Source organism: Sinohyriopsis cumingii, unplaced genomic scaffold (genome assembly GCF_028554795.1).
Source record: "Sinohyriopsis cumingii isolate HCF-2022 unplaced genomic scaffold, ASM2855479v2 utg000873l, whole genome shotgun sequence".
Taxonomy (NCBI): domain Eukaryota; kingdom Metazoa; phylum Mollusca; class Bivalvia; order Unionida; family Unionidae; genus Sinohyriopsis; species Sinohyriopsis cumingii.
Window position 1 is genome coordinate 1,890,001 of NW_028315938.1, and position 19,639 is coordinate 1,909,639.

Below are 19,639 nucleotides of genomic sequence, written 5' to 3' on the forward strand. Positions count from 1 at the left end.
CGCTCCTCTAAGAACACTATTAAAATTTTTCTGTGTGTACTTAAGACGTGCTCTTTCAAAATTTCCTCGCATATGCCTTTGTACGTGAGCGCGGTACCAATCATTTTCATCCATTTATCAAACATTACGCGTACGCGGCAATGGAATTGCGCGTGTAATTCGGTAGCCCTTTTCGACGACTCTCTGAAGAGTTTCCGAAACGCTTCCGCCGACAGCTCATAGTGCCGTAGTAGCGCTTTCTTCAGAGCGTCGTAGTCGTCTACCTCGTTGGGTGTCATATTATGGTAGAAGTCTTTCGCGGCTCCCTGTAAGAATGCCGAAACGTTGATAGCCCACTGGTCGTTGGGTAGCTGATGAACCAGTGCCAACTTTTCGCACTGCGGCAAAAAGTTGTCAATGATTTCGTCCTTGTCGTTGAACATGGACATGGTGATCTGTATTGGTCGTCTGTCTTCAGATCGCATACTTGTGGGTCCTGGACGTTCATTCGGGTCTTCACCCCGTCGATACTCTGCTTCGATCCTCAGCCTCTCCATGGTTAACATATGTTCGCGTTCTCTAGATTTTTCTTCGGCCTGCAATCTGGCTAGTTTGAACCCTCGTTCGTGCTCAGCTACCTGCCTGTCTTTCTCTCATTCCGCGACTAGTTGCTCATTGTGTTCTCTAACACTCCGCTCAACCAATTCAGCTAACTGGGTCCTTTTCCGAAGTAATTCGTCCTTACCAATCGACTTAACTTCTCTAACTAATTGTTCGTCTGTCGCCATCCTGGTGTACTTGTACGGTGACACAAGAATTTAGTCCTTTACCTGCACTTAAGTTTTACTGCCCTACTCGAAAATAGTCCCACACGTATTTATCCTACTTCTAGTATGGCTCTACTCAATTAAGCCAGACTATTCTTGCACCAACAATTAATAAACGGGCACTACACAGCTGGAATATTTCCCCAAATTCAGGGTAATGCTTACACACTCGAGGCGTACTTACTACTGCGGGGTTGGCCTGAATATCTCTTCTCTCAAGAAAATACAAAGGTAATTCTTCACTTTACTTCACAAATTTAAAATACGACCCGACAGCAAGGAATGTGCCTCAATCTCTTACAATATTTTCATCAAAATATGAACGGAAATAGCCAGAAACTTGCATGCAAAGAACATATAAAAAAACAAGCAGACAATGATTCTATTCACTCTGATCGCTATTTCTTGACAAGAGATACTTATTCTATTCTATATTTGCTCAGACTCTTATTCGAATACATTGGTCTGATCCCGGACGAGCCCCCACTTTGTAGAGGTGCCTAGGGTGGTGTGGTTGATTGGCGGGTTGTACCTTCTTACAAGGTGTCCGCTTTATTTGTTTTTTTTTTATCTATGAGATGATCGCCCTCGGCGTTATTACTCGGATCGAGTGAATATTAATATAAAGTGTGAAAAGTACAGGTGGAATAAATAGAGATCTGAGCAGATACATAGAACAGAATGATACGAGCCCCCGTATATGAAAACCAACAATTTAATCAATTACATAAACAACTATGATAATACATTAAATTAAGAAGATACATTTCTCTTTGAAATAAATCATTCAGCGAATTTCAAACACAAATATATTTATATAAATAGTGGATCTGTTTTAAAAGATAGGATTGGTTCATCATAGAATCGAGTGAACACTCGAAGTAATTGCCTTGTACAACTTCATAACCTGCTGCTTTTTAGTTCACTCCAACTTCACTGTGGCTGTTCTTCTCGGTCCTTTCGCTTTTTTTCTTCTCCAACCACCCAACTTCTCGCCTCTTTTCGGCCCTCAATCTTTGTTTAGGTAGGTGGATACGTAAGTACGTAGATATGTAAATACTTGGATCAGTAGGTACGTGGATACGTCAGTGCCGCTATATTCCCTTTCAAATTAAACAGAGAAGCAACCTAAATATGTCAGTTGACCTGCTGGGAATAAATCATTACTCCCCTCTCGTTATGTCAGATATCGTTCTATCGGAATTCAAAGAGATACCAAAGGCTATATGGTTAAGCTAAACATGGCAGACCATAAACAAACGTAGTTTCATAATATTAATGTACTTCCTTACGGCTGTGTAATCACTGACTCGCATTAATATCACATGAGACATAACATTTCCGTTTTCGACTCAATTACACAAATGAATGAATGAAATTCTTTAGATGCCTTAACTACGTTATTTTCAGCGAATACTGATATTCGAGTCTTTAGTATGCATGAAAACATCTAAGATCGGTGAATTCAAACGGATTCTCGTAACTCGTATCAACTAAAGTAATGCATATAAATTCTTAGATTCCTACAAAAATCAAGACGACAAATTGAAACAATTCGTCAACCGTATATAAAGAAGGTCATTGTAAGAGTTCAGATAGATGAAATCAAACACAGTTATGCTCATATCTATAGAACTGATCTACGAATTTAAACAAATAAATTCATGAAAATGTAAACAATTAAATTCAAGCAAATCATTATATTGCTCTCAACTAATTGCATATGATTGACCAAATATGTTGTGCTTTCAAGCTTTGTTCGCCTCTACCGCCAGAATTGTGTCCGTTGACTTTCCAGACATCAGGTCCCTTTGACCAATGTTTTACGAGAGAATTTCTTATAAATTCAGTCTCGGAGTTCCTTATATTTTCACTTTTGCAGGAAAAATGCAGACTGACTAGATTTTTCGACGAGGGCAATTTTAAAGCTAGGAAAAATCGTGTGGAAACACGCCCCATATTTAGCGTAATCAATCAGGATTAAATATATCTACCGCCTTTTATAAACACGCGCCAAAATTGCGGTCAGCCTGATTTCTAGATGTCCAAACAACTAATTATGGTCAATTTCAAATCTGACATCTTCGATACAAAGACTGAAGTTAACATCATCCAGTTTGTCTGGACGGTTAAATAAAAGAAGGCTTAATTAAGAATCACTTCCTCTCCCGACACAGACATTAGAAATCATTGCAGTATAGAGATTTAACAAGCACCCGTCCCCATAAACCTAATTAATTGTTCTCTGGCCCAAGTTAATGGGCTCTTCATAGATCGACAGAACTTTGCATCCTTACAGTCACATATTTTGTTAATACTGCTATAACGGTGAATTTTTGTGTGTAGTTTTCGCTTTTGTTTTTTATTTTTGTTTTCTTTTGTAGTTTTTTTTTCTTTTCAGCAGAAACAAACTCTTTAATTAACATTAACATTTGTTTTGTCTGTGACTGGAAAAAATATAAATATGTATGTCCTTCATCTCTACGTGTCCCGACTTGTACGGTACTTTCAGACAGTAGTATACTCAAGACAGCGAAGGGAAAACTATTCTTACTAATTGCAGACTAAAATTTTATTAAACAAGAAACGACACACTGTTAATGATCGAAGTTATCTGTTTTAGTGAAAACTAGCATGGACTCCTCTTTACCTAATTAATATAATAACACCAATGGTGGAAAGTTGACGATATTCTCATTTTTTATAAATAAACAGCTAACCGGGTTATTTTTAGTGGACAAAGACAAATGTGCTATAATCCGACTAAACACTCACTGTACCTGATTCTGTAGAGAGTCGGACTCGTAATCAAATGATAGTGAATTCGATACCCACCCATCCTGGCCCAGGTAGGATGTCTTTTTGTGGTCTCAGGGAAGGCATTTAGCTCAGCATTTTATAGCCAGTAGCGTAAGAAAAAAAATCGACTTCCTGTGTTGCGTGTATTACGACTCTGTGGTATTATATTAATCAACATAAACATGCGAGAAACATCAAGATGTCTAAAATGTAACAAATAGTTTATTTCCCTGGAATATAAAGTGTAAAATATATTAAAAATGGGGCGTAATGGTATTGCGAAATTAAATCACAAATAATCCTATAATTACAGACACAAGTCCTAATGAATTAAGTTCTAATAAAACCTAAGAGGAATTCTAGAATATATATACGCTGATAGATGTAGTGAATTTGTGAAAGTTTTTTTTTTTTTTTTTCATGTTATTTTATAGCAAAGTTGATTTCCCCTTGTACTAAACATTTCAGTTCGGTATAGTTTTCTATTAAATTCATTCTTCATAACATGATATAGAAAGTGCATCTAATAATAACAAAATTTTTTGCATTGCCTTTGTCTTCATACAAATTTATGTCGTGGGTTTCCCACTAGTAAGAACTCACAGAAAACCAACATGTGAAAAGCAGCCCAGATTTGAACAGCCAACGCTCACTCCAGGGCAACAAACTTGGGGCAAATATGGCGTTAGCAAAACTGGACATTTCATTGCATTTTCTATCATTTGGATCGTAGTACTTATTTAAATATTATTTCGTCGAATATTTCTTTATCAGCTCTTACTGTCACTGTCAACGAAAGGTATTGACCCAGTTTATGACATCATGATCTCGAAACAGACGTGTGAGATTGCGAGAAACCTGAGCAGCAAATTAAGAACGGACACGAAGTTAGGACGGTCAACGATATATTTATTATAAAAGACAAACTCAGAAACGAACACAAAATAAGCAGATTTTTGAGAGAAAAAATCGAGAAAGCGATAAGCACACTTTTTTATCAAACGAAAACTTAAGGTGGAGACAATAAAAATCAATACTTAATTAAAACAAAAGAGACTCAGACGAAACAGACACGCGCTGAAACCAAAAGAAGAATAGGCAAGGCAAGTTGCTGGCGACTGAAAAAGAATAAACAAGACAAAATAACAAATAATGAATCAAGAAACACTCCAACAAGATAAACAAATGTAAATTAAAACAACTACATACAACATAAATGTTATTCGAATTCAAATGACACAAAAACCAAGCTAAATAACAAACAAACAAAAAAACAAAAAAAAAACAGCATTTAAATGACATGCGATTATAATAGGATGAAAAAAGTAGCAATAAATAATATGGCTACAATATTGATGAAACAAAAGGTTTGAACGAGCGGAACTGTGTTCTCAACTTGTCGAGGTGATACAACATGCTCAGTAAGAATCTACGTATCTCAATTTGTCATAATTTTGTGCATGGACGTAATACGCCTGACATGTTGTTTGTCTGTCTGTCTGTCTGTATGCATATATGTTTGTGTTCTGTCTCTGTGTGTTTGTTTGTTGACAGATATATAGATAGATAGACAGATAGATATGGGGGTGGGGGAATGATATGCATGTGTTGTGCGCGCGCATATTTGCTTGTTTGTGTATGGTGTAGAATAGTTACATAAAGGTAAAAAGTCTCTTAGAAACTATCATATGCATTTGTTGACTGATATTTAACCTGCAATAGTGACATATTTCGCATCTCTTGAAACTTTGCTTTTAAACATAGATATGAAAAGGGATATATTAAATTCAGTGAAAATAGAGACTGAATACTTGGTATAAAGTGATTGCTGACTCAAGTACTATCAAAATGTCACTACAATAATGAGATTTTATTTGTTTGTAAAATGTATCATCCGTAAGGCTAAGGCTGGTGCAGTCCCTGTCTTTCTGTCTGTCTGTCACACACACACACACACACACACACACACAGAGTGCCAAGCGGGGCTAAAGATTTAATGAAATCGAAACTAAATGTGCAAGTACTATCAAAAACCCTCTAGCCATTCCCTGGTGAGTTTTATGAGATAACGAAAGGGACCGAATTAAGTTAAATGGAATCTCATTCATAATAATTAACAGAAATATAATCAATTCAGTCTACTTACATTGGATGAACTTGTCGATGTCGATGATGTTGTCCTGCTCGATTCCAGGAGCGATCACGGAACTGTCGATAACACTGATATCATCACAATGGGCGGCGGCTATCACTTTTCATATATTTTTTTTTAATCTATGGCGCGTGACATGACATTGACTGCATCATTTAACAGCCTTACCACGTTATCTATATAATATTGTCTCACCTGATACACCATATTGAAATGTTGAGCGTTCTTTGCTCAATTAAATTAATGTCCGCTTATGAATCAGGGGAACACAGTTCTTTTGATAAAGTTGAGTATTTGACTGTTGAATGTCGTTCATTTGTCAGCAGTGTATATGTATGAGTGCTTGCGTTTCTTTAAATATCTTTTGTTACTATGTTTCATTTGAGACACAGTAACCAGATTGATTACTTGTTCCATGAAAATACCTTACTTTTCGTTTGGCGATTGAACTTTTCATTAGCGTGCTGCTTGTTGCTTGGCATTTGGTTTTCATTAACACGAGGTTTATGCTTGGCTATTTCATTTTTCATACCAATGCATTAATTTCATTTCACATATTTATTTTTGCATTATACGAGCGTCTTTTGGCTTATTGTAAAGTTGTTTTTTTTATTTCATTTAGCTTTGGTCTTTTTAGTAGTAGTCAGCATTTTGTGCTTGCTTTTGGTTTGCTTTATTCCGTTATTTTCATCGACAGCGCTTTTTGTCTCATTTGTTTTCTTTGAGTATAGTCTTTTTGTTTGAACTTTACTTGCTTTATTTTTCTTTCTACAAGCACGCTGTTTTTATTTTTTCTCTTCTTGTTTAATTTGAAATTTACAGATTTTGCTTTCTTTTTTTTAATTTTTGGTGTCGATGTCCTAGGACTCGCACGATCATTGACATCCCGGTCCGAAGATGTCAGAGCTACGGTCAAAATTTGCCAGCGTTTTCATCTTGTAAAGTACTAAAAGAACGTAAAACAGTAAATAGTCTTTTTAATCCAATTTTTGCTATATTGTACAGTTATTTTAAATTACACTCCAGTGTCAGAAACCTTTATCAAAGACACATTATGGCATTAAAACATGGCACGCGCGCGAATGTGTGTGTGTGTGTGTGTGTGTGAGAGAGAGAGAGAGAGAGAGAGAGAGAGTCCTTAAATTCCAAAATATACTTTTGTTTTGGATCCTCTTTAGAATATGACGATTTAAACGAAAAATGATATTTATGCTATTTATGCTGTATTTTTTTTTTTTTGCTATTTGTATTAAAACACCAAGAAACACAACTATACTACCATCAGCAAATGAACGTTGCTCGCTCTTATTATTAGTATCATTATTAAAATTACTACTACTACTAATACTACTGCTACTACTACTACTATTACTACTACTTATATCAGCATCCTTCAGTTTCTGAAGACTATGGACTTGCGTAATATGTCAATTATTTGTTTTGATTAGGAACACTAGTTGAATTTTTCATCATAGCTTTCATCTCTACATGCAGACTGTTATGCCCGTGTTGTCGCGTTTACTGACTGGTAAATGGGTATTGGTTGGACGACCCTATGATGGTGTCACTGCTTTCAGGAGAAAAGTATAGGCCTATATATGACAAGACATTCTATACGAAATAGTCGGCTCAGATCATTGGCCAGCCTACCAATGTTGAAGAGGTGGGACAGCACAGTGGTAGAGCGACAACAACAAAACAAATTGGTATAAAAACTGGTGTGATCTGACTAGAGATAAGAAGAGGCGATATAGGGATATCACCCAATATGATGCTTTTCAATGTGTATATACCATGAATTGAAGCTTTGTTATGCAATATAGTGCATTATGATCTTTATATTTTGGGTCCTCGCAGACATTCCGCTGTATTAGCTGGACAGCCTTTGTGGAGTTTCCCCATGTGTCCGAAATTATAAAGATTTTATATGTTGGTGTTTCCCCCTAAGGTCTGTCATGTTGTTTTTTCCCGTAAAACTCACAAAGAATTTGGATACAAAATTTTATTTAAATGTCATTTTTGAATATGGCGTTGATCCCTCCTAAGATGTGTGTGTGAGTGTGTGTGTGTCTGTCTGTGTTTTGTATTGTTTAACGCAACTTTAACAGTTTATCGGTCATATCGCTATGATGTACGCAGTGTGACAGTTTATAGTGATGTCTGGTACTGAGGCATCATGTCCCACACATTCACATTATCCTGACACCAATCCCACCAATCCTGACACTAACCTCTTAATGCTGAGCGCCAAGCGAGGCCGTTACTAGTACCGTTTTTTAAAGTCTTTAGTATGACTCGGCCGGGGTTCGAACCCGCAAACTTCCGCATCCGAGGCGGACGTTCTAACCATTATGATTTGCTTTTTGAGAGACGTTTTTGTATCGCTGTAAATTCAAAATAGTCTCTTTGAATGGTTAATATATCGTTTTGTATGTTTCGTCCTTCCCACCCACCTCGGCAATTTTAATGTTTGTTCATAGTTTTATTCACCCACCCCAACCTTGCTTCTTTGAGCAAATAGTTTACTTAGTATTTTATAATCGACGCTTAATAAAGAAATTAGTCTATTATTTGTTTCTTTTACCCTTCTCTTTATATAAAATTGTTATAAGCCCCTCTCTCATGTAAAATGTCATCTCCCCTTGTAAAGAGATGTTGGTGTACAGTGATTCATGTACAGGAGTTAGTTCCTTGCTAAAAGTCGTATAGAATTCTGCCGTTACGCCATTTGATCCGGACGATTTGTTCCTTGGTAATTGTTTAATAATGCTTTCTATTCCTTCCTCCACCCACAACATTTTTTTTCGCTTCGTCTTTGTGCTTCTTAGTTATCTTTTCTACCTGTGTAGTTTCTAAATGTTTTGCAGCTATCTCATTTCTATGTGTTGCGACTTATATAAATCTTGACAATAGTATCCTTTTTTCAGTAGCACCTTCTCTGTCCCTTTAAATATATTACCCCCTCCCCCATCTCCTTTATGTTCTTTTCCTCCCATCTTCTTAACTCTTCAGGTTTATATAGCTTTTCCTAGAACACATTTTTCCACTGTATATTTCTTCTGATTATGCTATGTCAGCTTTTGTATAAATTGAACTTTTCTGGCATTGTACTGTGATGGAAAATTAACATTCACAATATGATAGTCATTGACTTTTTATATGCAATAGTCTTCCTTTAAATACCATCCCCTTTCTATCTGTTCTCATTGTTTATAACCTTCTTTTGTTCTGATTATTGTAACAACTCTTGATTTAATATATTTTCTGTCATTGTTAATTAATACTATTGCGTTAAATTTTTCTTCAAAGAGGGCCCTCATTTCATCCGTCATGTTATGAGTTTCTTGTAATAGAATAATATCATATCCCTCTGTTTGTTCCAGATTTATTGTTTCCATTAGCTTCATTAATAATAATACTCGCAATTTTCATATGTTTTTCCTCCAGTTTTTTTTTCTGTTTATTTTAATAAATAACTCACTACTTTTCCTTACTTAAGATGTGTCATATTTCTATTGTGGGTTATTGGAATCGGCCTTGACGGTCGTAAATTCCCCTGTGGGTCTTGCTTTATTTGATTATTTAATGTTTCGGAGAGAATTTCCTTTATTCCCAATCTGTACACCTTCGCTCAATGAATTGTGTTCGTCCATATACGTCATCATTCTGTCATTGTCCTCTACATTTCCGTTATTTATCATCATCGCATAATCGTCTTTTCGATCACCATTATTCTGTCAATCGGTCCGTCTCATTCTCGCTCTTTTGCCTTTTCCATGCCCTGTCCTTCCCTTTGATAGCTTAGTATTGTTAGACGCTGCGGCGGAAGTTTTGTTTGGGTGTTTATATCTTACCCCCCCCCCCTTTCCGGATCCTTTTCTTGTATCGATTCTATTGAAGTACAGGTCGATTTTTTCTCTTTCTTCGTTTTGTTGCTGGGGTGGAGGAAGGGGTTGGGTTCAAACGAGATCCTCAGTTAATCCCTCGTTCAGAAGCTTTCCCTCCGTAGAGGTCTTCCATTCCTCCTCGCCCTCGTCTGAGGATTCTTCTCCGATCTGTAGCGAGACATCTTGCAGAACATAGTATCTGTTTTGCAACAGCAACATTTGTTCAACATCCTTCAACGGAGCTAATGCAAGTGGTAGTTCTTTAGGGACAGGACTGCCTCATTTGAAATTTTCCCATTCTAACTCCTTTTGCATAGTCTCTTATCCGTCAATATGTTGTTTCTCCTCTAGGCCAGATATACGTGCAACATTTATTTTATATGTTCCTTCCGTAACGGTTGTATTTGCCGTTGTTTGCTCTTCAGATATAGTTCCTATCTCTTGTGGTACCTTAGTTGTGGTTGCCTTCTCTATTGTGTTATCTTTACCGATAGTATTGAAGTCTACAATGTTCTTCTTGGTCTTTTCGCTATTGTTTTCAGGTTGCCTATCGGTACCTTCTTCTCTATGGTCTCGCTATTTACTCCTTGGAGGGGTGGGTCTTTTGTATTTCTACCAAGTCCCCCATATGTCTATCTGTACCTCCTCCCCTATTGTCTCGCTAATCACGTCTTGGAGGAGTGGGTCTTTTGTATTTCTACCAAGTCCCCCATATGTCTATCTGTACCTCCTCCCCTATTGTCTCGCTAATCACGTCTTGGAGGAGTGAGTCTTTAGTAATTCTACCAAGTCCCTCGCATCCTCCTCAATTTAGTCCTCGTTGTTGGTAGTTTCATTCCCAATCGTTTCTTGTAGAGGCTTTTTTCTTTTTTTTTCTTTTATTTCGCCGCGTATATCTCTTTTACCTCAATAATCTTAGTCTTTTAGCGCATGGCCAATTTCTTGACACCTGGAACACCTCCGGTGTTTTTCACATCACCTGTACCAACCAACCTTTTCGAAGGAAGCCCATCACATAAAAGGGGGGTATTTTAAGGGCATCCTCTTTTATTACATTCATTATTCTTATTGCGGATGTTACATTTTGGCAACCTAATGCATTTCTAATCTTTGGCTACGCACTTGGAATTTTAGTGTGTTCCATAATATCTTAGCTAACTCATCGGAATCAATTTCCATTTGAAGTCCAGAAACATATATATTAATTTGTTTTGACTCGATAGCCTTTATAATGGGTGGAACATCCCCAACCATAACAAAGTCAAAAGTCTATGCGGTTTGCTAAGATAGAGAGTGTACTTATTTAGAAATAGAATATCTAGAAGTAATAACAAAATCTTGAAAGAAATGTTTTGCTTATCTTGCTATTCAGTAATAATTCATTTGTAACAATTGTTTTATAAGATGTTTTATATTTATATGGCATATATTTTCTTTGCAAAACTGCTGGTTTTATTGCCCATGGAGTTAACTCTGAAAAAAGTCGTCATTATTGTTATTATTATTATTATTATTATTAATGAATTGCGCTATCACGTAGACAGTCATTTATTTGACAGGCAACATATGCTGCGACTGAAGAGACCCACTGGGATATGAGGCGTATGTGTGCGCAACCGACGACCTTTTGCCAGAGGCCAGCTTGTGTGCATTAATATGAATTATTTATAAATGGATCATACATTCAGTATGGATGTCCAAGACATCGAAGCTGATACTTTTCGGATATGGATAATAACTCCAACCGCAACCTTATATTACCGGGAGTCGCAGTAGCTCACAGGTTAGCGTGCCGAACATACGCCTAAAAGGGTGCGGGTTCGAATCCTGCCATCGGAGCAGCATAGGTCAGCTACTGTGGTGTATCCATGGGCTAGAGCCCTTGACTCCAGCTGCTTGGCGATAAATATACTACTTGTTTTGCTGTGCGGTCAAGCTCCAAACAAACAAAGAAAAGCTGTCGCTGTAGCTGATTTTCTCATCTCATAAAATTCCTTTATCTTCCTTCCGCCATGACCTTTTCCAATCTTCTAACATTCGTCTGTTTCCATGGTGATGTCCCCTTTCTAAGCTTCTTCATGCATGATTTGAGCATCTTCAGTAAAATGGGAGCAAGCATTCCTCTCCGATATTTTCTAGAGAAGGTTGTGTTTTGCTCTGTGCGTTTGCACCCGTCCTTCAGTCAGGTATGTTATTCCATTGATATTTACTTTTACCACGTCAGCGATGGTTGTATAGATCGGTGAACACAATGAGTAAATGGAAAAAGCAATTATGCCGAAACAATTTGAATTTTAACTCAGGGAGCGTGAAAGTGTGTATATCCAAGTTAGATAAAGGAGAATTATGAATACAAATTGTTTTCAACTAATAAAATCGATTATAAAACTATTATTTTCATAAATCAATATTTTAAAAATAACAATACGAAGAATTTGTAATTCTAAATATGAATACAAGTGAATAAAAGGTTTTAAGCATGAACGTATTTACATGGTTGAAAACATTTTGAAGCCAAAATAGGCTTCAAAAGATCTGAGCGACTGTCACTTTGTCAGCGACGCACACTTCGTTTTAGAGCCAAACCTTACCCTTTATGATCAGTTTTAGGGTAGATGTATTCAAATAACTGAATAAATATTTAAAGAGAAATTCAAAACAGCATTGAGGAAGCAAATACTTTATTTTTCAAGTGGATCTTATCCTTGTAATCTCGCTTTATTGGATCGAGTCGACACAGCATTTCTTTTCACAAGTCAATGATGCCCTTTTCTAAAGACGGTAATCTGTATGAATTAAAATATTTAACGATGTAAAATAGAAGGATACACATTGGCTTCCTGGTCGATTAATGGTGTCTGTGTTGATGGCACATACTTAAATATCTTTATGTTCACGATGAGGCAGTTCATCTGTAACAAACACCACAGAATTCGAAGTAGCTGCGTACTAACTTTGTGTCAGAAGGATACAAAATTCGGATGTATCTTTACTTTTTTCTTTTCCCATTTTTCTTTCTAAAGATGTTTTTTCGTGTAGTGAGTATTGTACTTTTTATAGATAGTGATATTTATTAATTGACAACTGACCTTTCCTTGAACATGTCTGACAGGTCAGTTGATGAACAATGTGTAATGTCCTTGCCTTGTTGCAGGAGACCTTCGATTAAGTTAATGCAGACAAGAACTAGTCACACACGTCTTTATATCATTATGTAAACAATTTGTCTTCTGTAATCAGAGTCGATGCCTCTTCGAGATACACTTGCAACGTTTCTTCCGAACTCATCATCGAACATGTTCTGCCAACACAGTGTCTTGGATGCAATCCCATGTGTCAGGATTCTGTACCACGGAAGGAGCCCAAAGTGTGTTATTGTCATCTTTTCCGTACCTCAATAGATTTTCAAGCATGACCAAAAAGTGTAAGTATGCATGCTGATATCCTTTAGTTTATTATTCATGTAGAAATAATCCACATTGGTGAACAATTAAGGCATGACTCTGTTGACTGATTGCTGTTGTCCCCTTTGAGAACTGTTACATACAGATGCAAACGAATGTTATTCAAAATCAATGAAATCTTCTGGTTGGCATTTGATTTTATATTCGACAGGGACTGAGGTATGTGAAGATGATACCATTTTGCCTGTTGGAATTATTGCATTATAATCATTGTTGGTGGCGTAACAAGTAGATGGAGGTTGGACTTGGAACATTAGATAGAATTTCAGAGCATCATTGTTTCTTATTCACTTAGTAATCAAAATCTCTTGCTCGTTTTCAGTTTCTTGTTTTTTTTCTGAACCTGCATGCGTGATTTTGATTTTTAACTTAGTTTAACACTTTTGTCAGTTATGTCGCTATGGCGTCTGCAGTGTGGCAGTTTATAGTGATGTCTAGCACAGGGGCATCATGCCACACACATGTAACATGATGTCCCACGCGGTCACATTAACCTGACACCAGTCCCAACAATAACCTCTTAATGCTGAGCGCCTAGCGAGGCAGCTGTTGGTACGACTTTTACACTTCTTTTGGTATGACTCGGCCGGGGTTCCAAACCGCGACCTCCCGCATCCGAGGCGGACGCTCTAATCACTGAGCCACCGGAGCGGCTTTCTGAACCTTTTCATGAGATTTGAATGGCTCCGATATTCTTTCTTTATATTCCTTGCTGTGGGGTTGTAGATGTAGTGCATTGGTTAGAAGTCTGAAGCGAATTTATAGGGTGGTCTCGGCAACCCATCAGGTCTGTTCCTGTTTAGAGCAGCACATTTGTTTCTGCACTCTGGAATTGGAGCGTTTTGAAAACCTTGCGTTAAAGCTACATCTTTGAAAACGTGCAAATTGCTCTAGTCACCGTCGGTTTTAATATGGGAACTACCGGATGAATGTTTATTTTTAAATCGTTATCATCTTCTCTTTTGTTCCCCATTAACTCATCACTCCTAGTAATGGCGGTCCAGCAATCGATCATAAAAATGAACAGCTACATTTACAACAGACCCTTAGCAACGGCAGCAATCCTCCACGTTTTAACGAGTATTTTTTTTTTCTCAGGTAGGTTGATTCTTTTTCACTATTTCGCTAAAAGCGTCCCCACGTGTATCTAATATGTTTTTCTGTATATTGGACAAAGGTCCTGTTTCGTTCAAAACATTAAAGCAACACTCACATGCATACCCATAATTTACTTGGGTGATCTTTGAATGATTTGTTTTCGCATCGGAGGACTGGACTTGGTCATTACATACAGAACTTCCCACTGTTGAATCAATCCATAATGGAATCTTGTCTTGGGACGATAAGGAATGTGGTTTATAGTTCCTGGTGACATTTTTTGTCTCAGGAACAAAACCATTTAAGACAATCGTATCCCGCACTTCGTTTTTGTAGTGAAATTCATCTCCACCAATTGTCGGCAAGTCGTATCAACTTAATTATGGGCACCACACAACGATGAGGTATGACCAAGGGGCTAAATATTAACGATACATGCAGTAAGAGGTGTAACCCACCTGTTCTGTCTAGTACTCAAGTCTTCGGTGAAGTCATTTTTAACCGTATCAGCAGATTCTAAGCCGTATGAGAGGTACAAGTTCTCTTAAGAATGGGGTTCAATTTTTTCATCAAATTTTGAGACAACACGTCTTAACTCAGATTTGGCAGGTATTATCATAAACGACCGTAAATGTAATAGGAAAAGCTACCGTCATCGAGCGGTGTGATTGTCTGGAGAACGTACGTATCTAAGCAGCAGTTCATCTCTTTGCGGCAGGAGATATGCGGTGAGGGGTTAGGGGGAGAATATTCTTCATAGGGTTTTAGAGTATTTATTTCGCCACTGATGTGATACACTGTACGAATTACTTTGGCAGGATAGTGAGCTTCAAACGGTGATATTGATACTAGATCGAAAATAAGTACGTGATGTTTTAATAGGAGCTGTTTCTTGGGAGAGATGCCAAAAGGGACATATGACTGACATAACCCCTTCTTGTCAGCAATGGCGATTTAAAATTTGTACCCTATCTAAGCAAAAGTTGGTATCAACTGTTTGTTTAACACTTGAACATGTGATTTATCTTTATGAATTTTTAACATTACCATAAAATTAGTATTCAAACTGATTTTGCGATGTGCTGTACTTTGTTGAAATAAATTTGAGTACTATAAATAAATGTTAGTATAATGACGATTTCAGTTTCTTGTAAATCAAACTTGAACTTATTCATCGTCTGCTAAAAAGACATCGCAGAAGAGAAAATGTGTTTAAATAACGTCAGACGCGATGGCGTTTTCATCGCCAGGAATGTCTTCTATAAACTGGTGGATTCTCCATTACTTTCTTAGAGAAACGTGAAAGCAGTTTGCCACCCTGTGGCAAGAATTGATACGTTCATGTGTACGATTCAACTAGACGGATTGGGTGCCATCAAACAAGTTTGGTTGTGCCTAAAACATTAGATCTAGCGATCAGCGCGTTAAGGGGATATCTAAGATACAAGGCCTCACATACTTGACGATCAAACCTTTCGTCCATCATTCAGAGGTGGAAGAGGAGTAGGATGCATCCATAATTATGAACTTTGGCATTTTGAGAGTATCATCAACGAAATACCACAATTTATACATTCAATGATTTTTTTAAAAAACACACAAAAAATAAACATACTTACATGTAAACAATTAAAACACGAGGACACAATGGCATAAATAACATCGCACATTTATCAGGAACAAATTAAAATAATCAAACCTGTATACAGACAAGTAAGTGCGTAATATTTTCGATCTATGCGTGCAACAGATTGTAACCAAATGGATTTTTGACTGAGCGGAGTGAGTGGAAGCTTATGAAATGATAAATAAATATTTTCAACATTATAAACACAAACAGACTCAAAATCCAACCTGCTACATACTATACTGAACATGTTATGAAAAGAAAACAGATCCCCATATATAAAAATACAAGTATGTTTCATACATCCACATTATATATATATATATATATATATATATATATATATATATATATATATATAATGAAACGAGTGTGATTCACATAATCATGTGATACATTTAAATAAGCATGGTTCATACAGCCATATGTCCTTGTAAACTTAGCACAGTGTTCATTTGCCCTTATTTCTGAGTTCGGAATTCACATCACTATTCTTTATCCTTTCTAGAATCCGGATTCGTATTCTACACGCCCAGTCATGTAGTAACAGATACACTGTCAGTTGAATGTTGCCTACGCTGCCACACTGCAGGTCATGCCGTCACCATTCTGGCTTTTACAGCCGAACCATCCTTCCAGCAATAAATATACCAAGCTGGTCATAACAAGAAATAAGCCAAATGCAGAGAAGAAATCCATAAATACATGCTGCCATATTAGTTTACGTGAAAATAAAGTCCTCAGCGATAATTAATTATATATATATATATATATATATATATATATATATATACGCTTACGAATTCGACTTAGCAGCAGAGGGGGTGAACAGACCTTTGCCTGAAAAGCGTCGAAACGTCGAAAATAAACCTTCCTACGAACGATTGAAAAATAAAAAGCGTCGACAGAGTTTTAAAAAGCGTCGACACTTTACTGAGAAAATCTCTGGAATTTTTCTAATTAATATTACTCCATTGTCGTTGGTGATTTTTTCTAGTTTATTATGCATGCTGTTTACGCAATTACGCCTTCACTGAGGTCATCACCCCCTCTGCTGCTATTAATTTATCCAAATTTACCACCATACCAAGTTTGATGAATATTTCTCAACACGTTCTCGCTGTCGTTTCTCCTCATCTGTTTCATCTTTATTTGTTTCATCTTTATTTGTTCTATGTTTCAAGTAATATTCAAGTTCTGATGGTGGTTTTTCTATTTTTGGATTTATGTTTTTTCTTTTTCTGTAATATATCATTAAACTTCTGTATCGATCTCCACCGCAATTTTTGCAAATCTGATATAATCCTCTAACGCCGTTGTTACATCCAACACATCTTCGGGGACCAGCATGAGGGTTTTTCTTTATAAGATAATTATGTTTTTTGCAATATTCTCCACGACATTTTTTATCACATTTATTAGTGGTTCCTTGACGCAGCCACGCACAATTGTTCATTATATTAATGATATCTTTTTAATTCAGTTTAATTTTATCATCACCCCTTCTGCTGCTATAATAATTAAATCATTATGTTATAATAAAATGGTACATCCGGAATCTCATACTGCAAGAATAGCTCGAGAACGATTAGAAGCAATCAAAAAATTTCTTCCTGTTAGAGATTCATTTAGAAAAAATCTACAAGCGCAGCAAGAAGCACAAATTGAGTACGAAGAAGACACTAAAAAACTGTTTAAACCCGTTACTGCAGCTACTGAGAAAGTTACAACAGTCATCAAGGAAGATCTTCTTCCGGTATCAAAACAAACAGCAGAACAAACCGAAAAAATAGCAGCGAGAACTAAAAAAACAAAGAAGATTTTACGAGATCTTCCACCTGGCACAGCCAGGGAAATAGCTGCAGCTCAACCTCCACATGTCGGTGAAGAAATACTTGAAGGCACTGGAAAACTTCGTACTGAAGTCGCCGACGTGAGAAAAGAACTTGTATCTGAACCCAAACCAGTAGGAGAAAACGTAGAACTAATTGCAGGATTTAATGAAGGGTTTGTTAAAGAAATTAGAAATACTACTGAAAGAGAAAAAATTATCGAAATAATGTTATTTGGTATATTTAATAAATCTGATATTTTAAAACCCAGTCATAAAAAAGTGAGTAATGATGATCTTATTAGATGGATGTATCGCGTGTATAGAAACAAAAAACAAGCTAGAGGTTCAGAATTCAAAAGTATTTATGAAGAAGTAAAAAGACTTCATAAAGAGAGACTGGAACAAATTTCCCAGCAGGAACTTCGTCCACCGGTGCAGGAACCTTCATATCAGCTTCCTCCACCTTTACAACGTAGAACGATTTCTGCGCCGGTAATGACATCTACACCGACAGATTCACCACGTGGATTTCGAATTGATTCACCTTACGCACACCCGGTCACCACTGAACCATTTTATCCGGTAATGCAACCACCAACATTTGAAACACCTCAAGATGAACCTAAAACATGATCTGGTTCATGTCCTGATAATATCCTCAATGATGTATCACGGTTAGAAGTTCTTAGGGGGGGGGGGGAACGTGCGGGAAATAATTCACCAGAAATAACCAATGAAGCAGCTGATATTTGTCGGCAATTATTTGAAGGTGGTATCATGGATATTGGCGTTTACCGAGAACTTATTGATGAGCTCGTTGATGATTAGTCACCGCGATTAGATAAATGGTAAATAAAATAAGATGATCATACACAATAATCATCGTAAATCCGTATCGGTCAGAGCGGTGAACTCACGATTACCAATCTATAGGGTTATTTACGGAGATGGACTTGGTGATGTTATTCAGGGATTATTTACAAGGATAGTTCCAAAAGCAGCGCCTATTGCAAAACAATTATCGATGAAAGCTATTGATATTGTTCGTGATAAAGCTCCTGGAGCAATTGTCAATGTAGCTGGTAAGGCATTCTCGGCGATCAAAGAAAGACTAGCACGATTATTGCGACGAAAACAACAACCACCAGTAAAACTGGCAAGTACTGAAATTATGCCCGCAGACGTGAGTAAAATAATAAATCAAGCTGCAAATCAAAAACTAGCAGCGTTAGCAGATCGGGGACTCGGTGAATCGGGAAATAATATTTCAAGTTTAATATCAGGAAGTGGAACTTCCCGAAGTGGAACTTCCCGAGGTGGAATTTTCCGAACGCGGTAATCAACGTGTTAGACGAAAATAATTATAATAAAATGTTCAAGCGCGTATCCGACACAGCATTTGACATGGAAGCACCTGTCCTTAAAGATGAATCGGTACGTGATTATCAGTTTTATTCATATGACGCACGAACACCAGATCAACGTGGAAGAATTGAACTACAAGTTCATGACACAAGTAGATATTTTCTACCCGCTGAGGCTTTTATTGAGGTAGAAGGTACAATCATAAAAAAGGATAATACTAATTACTTAGATCAAGTAAAAGTTGGTTTCGTCAACAACGGGATCATGGCATTATTTGATAGCGCCACGTATATGATTGATGGAAAAAATATTGAATCGATTGAGAAGGATGTAGACGTTGCTACAACAATAATAGGGCTGGCAAGATATTCTGATGATTATACAAGATCAGCAGGTCCCACAATGATGTTTGTGAAAGATAATTCTAATAACCCTGAAAGCGATCCGTATAATATAAGACGACCTAGAAATTTTGCCAATAACAATGATGCTGATGTGTGGCCGGTGGTTCATGGTTCTGGTGAAAATTTCAACTTGGGATTTGCAGCGCGTAGAAATATGTTGCTAGGAGACAATAGAAGATTTTCATGTACAATTCCACTATCAC

At 37.0% G+C, this 19,639-nt stretch overlaps 1 long non-coding RNA gene across 1 annotated transcript in view; it reads left to right on the forward strand.

The window, feature by feature from the left end:
• LOC149773149 (uncharacterized) overlaps nt 1–17,106 on the forward strand; it is a 38,174-nt gene extending 21,068 nt beyond the window's left edge. Inside the window, exons 2-3 of the long non-coding RNA XR_016417458.1 lie at nt 12,885–13,068; nt 16,342–17,106. This is a non-coding gene — a long non-coding RNA (uncharacterized LOC149773149). The remainder of the gene's footprint in view (nt 1–12,884; nt 13,069–16,341) is intronic.
• The last annotated feature ends 2,533 nt before the right edge of the window (nt 17,107–19,639 follow it).